General features: G+C 28.5%; 1 protein-coding gene across 5 annotated transcripts in view; it reads left to right on the forward strand.

Moving 5' to 3' along the window:
* Positions 1-8,168, forward strand: part of LOC117175233 — a 58,043-nt gene that overhangs the window by 30,611 nt on the left and 19,264 nt on the right. The gene's annotated exons all lie outside the window — the stretch shown is intronic.

Genomic DNA, 8,168 nt, shown 5'->3' on the forward strand with positions numbered 1-8,168 from the left:
TTTCGAAAAAATCACTGCCAACATAATTGCAATACAATAGGAAGAAAAAACGGTTTCTTTTCGCCTAAAAACGGCCAAAATGTGAATTTGTTTATATAATTTACTTATAAAATAAACAAATAACATTTAATGATAAATTTAAATATTCACTTATCATCCTCACAATGAAAGCAAGCGATTTCAGAGCAGAAATATACGTTGAAGCCGAATAACCCTTAATGTCGAGTATTTGTTAATACAATTTGTTAATAACAATTAACTATGCAAGTTAAGAATTTTTTTATATTTCTTACACCCCTGTGCACTAAATTCAAGGGACGAGAAGTATAAGAAAAATTTTGTCTAGAAGATAAAAAATGAAATTAGAAAAATCGACATTTTTTTCGATGTTTGCATTAAAATAAAAATTAAATAAACAAAAAAATAAAAAATCTACTCTCACCTTTTTCTGAAAAATTTAGTTCTGAATTTTTCAAAAAAAAAATTCTAAAATCGGTACATAATTGCGTTCTAAATGTCATTTTGAACCTCGTTTTCTGATTTCACCCCACTGTGCGGCGGTCCGACAAGTGAACGGTACGCAACCAGCTCGCAGCGTAGCAGCGCAACAGATCGCACACGATTGGTTGGCGCTCTCTGCGCGTGCACGGACGGCTCATCCGTGTGCCGTTTCCAGTATACTGCAGACGTATTTTCTTGTGCGATCACCTTAAGGATTTCTCACCAGCTCCCCCCCCCCACCCCCCGCCTGAAGAACAGTTGTAGTCCCATCAACAAACCTGTCCAGTCACCAATCGCGAGTAGTTCAGTAAATTGTAACAAGCTGAATGAGTGTATCCCCGCTATTCATTATTTAAGATAACGCCTTCATTATCCCTTCGTCTACCCTTTATCCTTCCTGGGGTACCAAAGAAAGGCATGAACAGAAAAATAACGAGGGCAGCAGTGAACAATCTAACAAGACCAAGCCAACTAAGCCTTGTGAGCGGTATAAGCCAAGTTGCTCGGATTCCCTGTAGAAAATAAACCAAAAAGATGTCTGGATTTATCAAAGTGATCCATATCAGCAACTTCCAAATTGGGTTTCCTTCTCCTGAAAGAATCCCAGTTTCTACTATTGATTAACTTGAAATTAAACAACACCTTTAACTCTAAATTTGAGTCACTATTAATAACTTTAATCAGCTTTCCCGTAAACCATAAAGAAGTCTTGATTTATCGAAGAGATCCATATCAGTAATTTCCATATTAGTTTTCCGGCTTCTGAAAGGATCCCAGTTTCTGATATTGATTCACCGAAAACAAATCAACACTTTTAACTCTAAATCTGAATCCCTAATAATCATTTTAGCCAGTTTCCTTGTAAATCATAAAAGAAGTTTTGATTAATCAAATCAACCCCTATTAGTGACTTCCATTTTCGGTTCGCTTTTTCAAGAAGTATCAAAGTCACTAGTATTGGTTCACTCTAAATAATTCAACGCTTTTAACCCTGACCCGGTCCCGTCCAGCCACCTCTTCGAGGACTCCCCGTTATTCATATGTTAATTAATTTCTTCTTTGGTACCCTTTACCCTAAAGTATCTCAATTAAATGATTCATTCTAAAATCTTCTCATCAAAATAAAGGTAAAAAAAAAGAAATTAAAATTTATTAGAGTGGAACGCGGGAAATAATAAAAGGGCGAGAGAGGCTGAATTGAAAACTTTAGAAACGGCAATATTAAATATTATATTCATAAATAATAAAATAAATAAACAAGTGATAGTTATCCGAAATTGTACTTAAAAAAATATGTTTAAATTAGTTTTATAAGAAAAAAAATTAAACTTCAAGTTACAATTATACGAATAATTGAGTGTTTTTCTTTCACTTCTTTAATGAGAAAACAAGAAATTACATTTGTATTTTTTACAATGTGTCGGACTAAATTTGTAAATGATCTAACCATATTATTTTTGTTTGCATTGATTGAAATTCGCCAAATTCAATTTTTAAATTTGTTGTCGATACTTTGAAACGAATGTGGAATAAAGCAACAGTTAAAAGAAAAAATCAAATACATATAATTTCATGGATACAAAATGGGTATTGATACAACGCTATTTCAGCCAAGGCTTTAACTAACAAAGAAGAATCTGGAAGATTTTAAAAACAATCACTTTAATTTTGCAAAATTAAAAAAAAATCAAAAAAATTAATTAATTTATACATATTAGAAGGCTTAAAATGTCAAAAAAGATAACAGAAAATAGAAATTTCCTATTATTCGCGTGAAAATGTAAAATTATTTTATATTTTGAAAATGAACTTTACGAAAAAATTAAAAAATGTGTTTTAACATATTAAACAATTTTCTAAAATTTCAAAAAGTGTGTGGAAGATTTTAAAGCGAAATGTTTTATTTCGGTAAGATTGAATAATTTATTTAAATATAAAAAAAGAAGTAGATTCCAGAAATGTTTATTAGAATTAAAGAAATTAAAAAAGAAGGTAAAATTTAGAAGATGTTTAGAAGTTTAGATTTTTACCGATTACAAAAATTAGCATCAGAAGCTTTAAAAGAATCTGGAAACGCTTTAAGAGAGTAAACAAATTTTATCAAAACAATTGGAAATTCAGCAGATTTTAAGGAAATTTTCTTATGTTTTCAATGCTTTTAAAAAAATTTTCTAAAAATTGCAGAAAATCTCCCATAAATAATCAATTTTGCCTAATATTCTGTAAAATTTTATAAAATAAAGAAATTTATTGTAGATCTTCTAGAATCTTTTGTTTAGACTTTTATTTAATTTTTTAAATCTTTAAAATCTATTAATTTTTTTATTTAATTTTCTTAAAAATAATACAATAAGTATTATAATGAGCATTAAAATGTTCAAAAAATATAGGAAAATAAATAGCTAATCAAAATTTGTATGTTTTCATTATTAATATTTCTTTAAAATTTTTTTACGTAGATAACGTCTTTAATGTTCATAAAAATAATATAAAAATGTAACCTAACGACTTTGCGAGGTAAAATTTAAAAAAAAGTTCACAATATCTTGGTCCAAAGATGCAAAAAAAAAGTTTTGGAAACCGCAACGTTGATCAGAAACTTAATCGGACTCGGAATTAGTGCATTATTTCCTGAAAATCTAAGGACTTTAAAATACTGAGTCTATTCTGGGACATTCTGCAATTCCTTTGAATTAGAAAAAAAGTTCGTTATCAAGTTGGAACTCGCTTTAAAGTGTTCTTAAAATGAAAAAAGACCCAAAAAAAATTTGTATTATAAATTTATATTATCATAACCCCAGTAGTGCCTTATTTTGTGGAAATCATGGAATGTGTAAATAATTTGAAACCTTCTTTGACATTTATTAAGTCACACAAAATATATAAGGAGTTATCGTCAAAATGAAACCTTTTCTGTTGCGTTTTTGGACAGCTTTTTAAACAATTTTTTAACATAAATTTGAATAAATCACTTTAAGAAGTGCATTATATTTAAAAAATGTAACTTACAATAATTTATAACTTCTTTAGTATTGATTGATTTTACTGATTAAAAAAAAAATACATTTGAGCCTCTCATTAGGACGCCTTCTCCTCAACTACGCTCGAACGTAACCCCCACTTTATAGCCTCCGCGTTACCCGAAGGAGATTTCAAAGCATTGTCTCTCAATAGGGCACTCGCGATGAAAATAATATCTGTTATACAATTATGTTTTCAAATTAATGAAATTATATTTTTCGTTAGAAGAAATACATATGACACGCTTAGAGCAAAAGCGAACTAAAAAAAACATTTGTTGCGAAGAGGAAAATATTTTCACAATATAATTGAATTTTGTACTAAAATGATTAATTTTGATCGAAAAATGGAATGTTTAATCTTTATCTAAACAAATCATATTATATCAATAGAAAAGAATTTTTACTAAAAAGGTGGATTTTTAACGAATTACTTGAATTCTTAATTAAAATATCTGGACTTTGAGCAAGAAGAATAAATTTTTACCAAAAAAAGATAAATTTTAAAAACTGATTTTTTAAATTGAAAATTTAACAGTTTCATTTATAGTCTAAAATTTACATTTGACGTTAAAAAATAATTTTTTTATTTATAACTGAACTATTTTGTTGAGAATCTGATTGTTTTTGACCTGAACAAAAACTCAACTTTAAATTTAATTGTATAAATTTGTGTATACTGAACCCTGAAATGTATCATGTTCGGTTGAAATTTTTTTAAATTTAAAACTTGAACCTTTTTTCTGAGTTTTTGTTCTTGAAAATTTGACTGTCTCATTTAAAAATTCATTTTTTTTGTAGAGAATTATCTTATTTTAAAAAAATTCATCCATTTTAATCACGAATCCATTTAGTTCGTTGAAAAGACTGAATTCTATACTAAAAACAGGCATTTTTTACAAAAGACATGAACTTTGAAAAAAAGAAATTTATTTTCCACCAAGTCTAATTTTCTATACAAAAATTAAAGTTTAATTATAGTTAAATTTTCGACAAAAAAGATTAATTTTCTTGTTGAAATTCCTTTAAATTATAAAATGGATTGAAAATTCATTGACATCTTTTTAAAAATCATAAAACATTTGAAATCCTTTAAAATCTTTTGAAATCTCTGAAAAATTCCTTGAAAATTAAAAAATAACATAAAAGAATTCAAATCTTTTACAATCTCATACTGCATTATTGAAATCAATTGAAAATTCCTTGGAACATTTTTAAATAATCTCAAATATTTCAATGCCTTCCAAATATTTTGACATACCTTGAGCTTTTTTTTTTAGATTTTCAAAGTACTTCTTTCCAATTCTTTGAAATTCCTTAAAATTATAAAAATAAGATGAAAATTCCTTGACATCTTTTAAATTTTTAAAACATCCTCAAATATTTAAAATACTTAAAATCATAAAAAATTCAAAACTTTAAAAATTATGTTTTCAACTATGAAATATGAATAATTTTCAACTCGATGGAATTCAAGTCTTCAAAATTTGAATTGTATACTCAGAATATTATTGACCAAAAATTAGTAATCATAAATAAATTGAGAGCGTTCAAAATTTAAAAGTGTGTTTAAAAATTAATAATTATATATATATATATATATATATAATTATATACAAAAACGTTTAAAAATAGTTAAACTTTATCTCGAGTCATTTTTATCAACTCTTTAATTTAATAGTTTAACTAATCTACAAACATTAAAATTTTTCCCTTGTTGAAATTGTTCTGTTTTCTAAATTTCAGTCTGAAATAATTTCATTCAGAGATTGCCAAATTATTGTTATTGAAAAGTTGAAATTTTTTGAAAATTAAATTTTGAAAGCTTTAAATTTTTATTGATCCCATTTTTAAAACTGTAATCTACAAACATTTCAACATTTAACGTATTCAAACTTTTCTCTTTTTTAAATTTTAATCTGAAACTTTACAAAATTTCAAGAGATTTCAAAAGATTTTTAAGGATTTTAAATATTTGAGAATGTTTTAAAAGATGTCAAGGAATTTTCAATTTATTTTTATAATTTACAGGAATTTCAAACAATTAAGAAATTTCTATTAAAAGATATTCAACCAGTCATTAATATGTATATAAAATTTTATAATTATAAAATTAACATTAATAATATAATATCCATATTATATACACCTGAAAAACATAACCTCAAAATCGACTCATGCATGAAATTAAGAATCACGTGAAACATCAGAATCGCCAGCTTCTTTAATTACTTTCAAATGTGGATCGAGATATAAATAGAAGACCTATGGTGGGAATAAATCTTAGGCTCGATCTGGCAGGTCTGGGGGCAGCTGATTAGATCGACATTCGTGAAGTTCGGGCGAGCTCGGTTTATGCTCACGCATTTTCGACTTTACACGAGGCTGGTCTTCGCAGGAGCAAAGTGGGGGAAATCGTCTCCCTTCATTCTTGTGGCTATCGTAGAAAATGAATCATTCAGACCGCCAATTGTTAGAGAGGAAATCTGTATCCCGCATACAACATAATTTTCGGGGTTTCATCGAAACGTGACCCCCCCCCCCCCCCCCCCCCCCCCCCCCCCCTAAGCACTCCAAATGGGACCCAAAAATATAAAAAGAACTACATTTTACATAATATTCCTATTTTTCAGTAGTTTCTGCCATTTTTGAAAGAAGAATAATTAGAACTGGACAACTTGAATATCCAACATGAATCTTGAAATAATTTCCAATTGTTTAAATAAATGTGACTTACTTAAATAGTTACTTTGTTCTGAAAAATTTGTTCTAAAATCTCTTTTTTATGGGATGGAAAATTTAGTCATTTTTTGGAGTAGAAGATTTTTTCAAAAATACAATGTGACTATTTGAACAATTTAAAAAATAAAAAATTGTTTAAAAATTCATGGAATATATTAAAATTGTCAACTAGTAATTATTTTCATGAAATCGACTACAGAAATTGCTGATAATTAACGATAACACGTAAAAACATAGTTTTTTGTTTATTGGGTCCTATTTGGGTCAAGCGAAATTTTCAACAAATTTTTAGCAACAAATAAGGTTTCCGTCAAAGGAATAGCGTTAAAACAGTTGAATTTTTGGAATTAATCAAACTTATCACTTCGACATAGATTAAGAAATTAAAAAAAGCAATTCATAAATTTTGCATATTTTTTTTTATCAAGCGTACGTTTCCCAGAAGTAAACAGTTTTATTGTGTACTGAAATACTAAGAAAGGAAAACAAAATATTTTGTCGCAGTAATTTAAAAAATTACCAAACTCACGAATTGGACAGAGATTAGAAATTCTTGAATAACAAATTCATAAATTTCCTGTACTTTTAAAATAACTTTAAACTATAAAAATGTTTACTAATTGTTCATGAGCAGTTAACAGGTTTAGAACGCGGACCCATAATCTAGATACCAAAAAGCGATTTTTTTTAATCCATTATAAAAAAAACTAACAGGAATTTTCCTGTTTCGTTTGAGGGACATTAACTGTATACAAAAAATATTCCCGAAAATACACAAAAATGAATTTCGAAAAAATAACGCTTTAGATAATTTATTCCATAAAATTTTTAATGAATAGTACATAAACAATGTAAAATTAGCTTAATTACATTTTTTCTTATTTCTTTGTTGACAACAGATATTCTGGAAGTAATTTTAGCAAAGAAAATTAATAAAACACGCACAAAATTGTTAGTTTGGCACGTATTATTTAATAATGGTATGACGTTGCATATTTTCTGCAACTCACAAATTCTAGTTTGCATAAATTAAATCTTAATAAAAGTTCTTGTGTCATACGAAGAATAATAAACTTCAGACTCCTCTGCTTTCTTTTACTCTCAAGTTATTATTGTTTCATTTGATGTATTACTTTACTGCCTTGCTAATTCATTTTATATGTTTGTAGCTTTAAGTTTGAGAATGTAGGGCTGTCTTATTTATTTATTTTTTTGGTTTTTTATAAATTTCCTAATTTCGCGGTCTCGAGAAAAAGCCACGCAGAGTTCTAATATCGAGTTAAATGATCGACTAGATCCAACCCCACCTTCAACCTCAGCAGATTTTCACGTCTCAAGTCCTTACATAAGCTTCCGGATACCTTTTATCACTAATCCTTCTGACATCCGGAGTACAATGGCTGAGACTACTCATTAAGAATAAAATGGGTTATTTCTGTTGGTCCTCCGAGATCCAAGGCACGTTCCTGGTGAGAATGGAGCGAGGCGGTTACTACTAAAATTCTACAAAAGGGTAGGTAGTCTCGACCAAAAATTGTTACCGTTAAAATTGTTTCTCTTGTGAACTTATGTTCCTTGGCTTTTTATGCTGGTTTCGTTTTTCTTTTCTCTTTATCGGGAGCATCAGGAAGCCTACTTTACTTCTGTAGAGAGGATTGGAGCTTCCTGATTCTTCACCTTAGCACCTTAGCACCGGAATACCTGAATACTGGATTACCGGAATACTGGAAGGCCTAGCATTGAGGGAACGAACCTCACCACCTCTCGCTCACTCTCAAAGGAAGCAGTTCGGAATCTCTCTCTCCCTTAAGGTGGTTTTAGCGTGACTCAGTGAGTCATATGAGAGTGTAAAAAAGTATTTTTGATTTACATGGAATCTTTTGTGTTTGAAAATCCGAAAATTAA

The sequence above is a fragment of the Belonocnema kinseyi genome, chromosome 6, assembly GCF_010883055.1.
Source record: "Belonocnema kinseyi isolate 2016_QV_RU_SX_M_011 chromosome 6, B_treatae_v1, whole genome shotgun sequence".
NCBI classification, from domain to species: Eukaryota; Metazoa; Arthropoda; class Insecta; order Hymenoptera; family Cynipidae; genus Belonocnema; species Belonocnema kinseyi.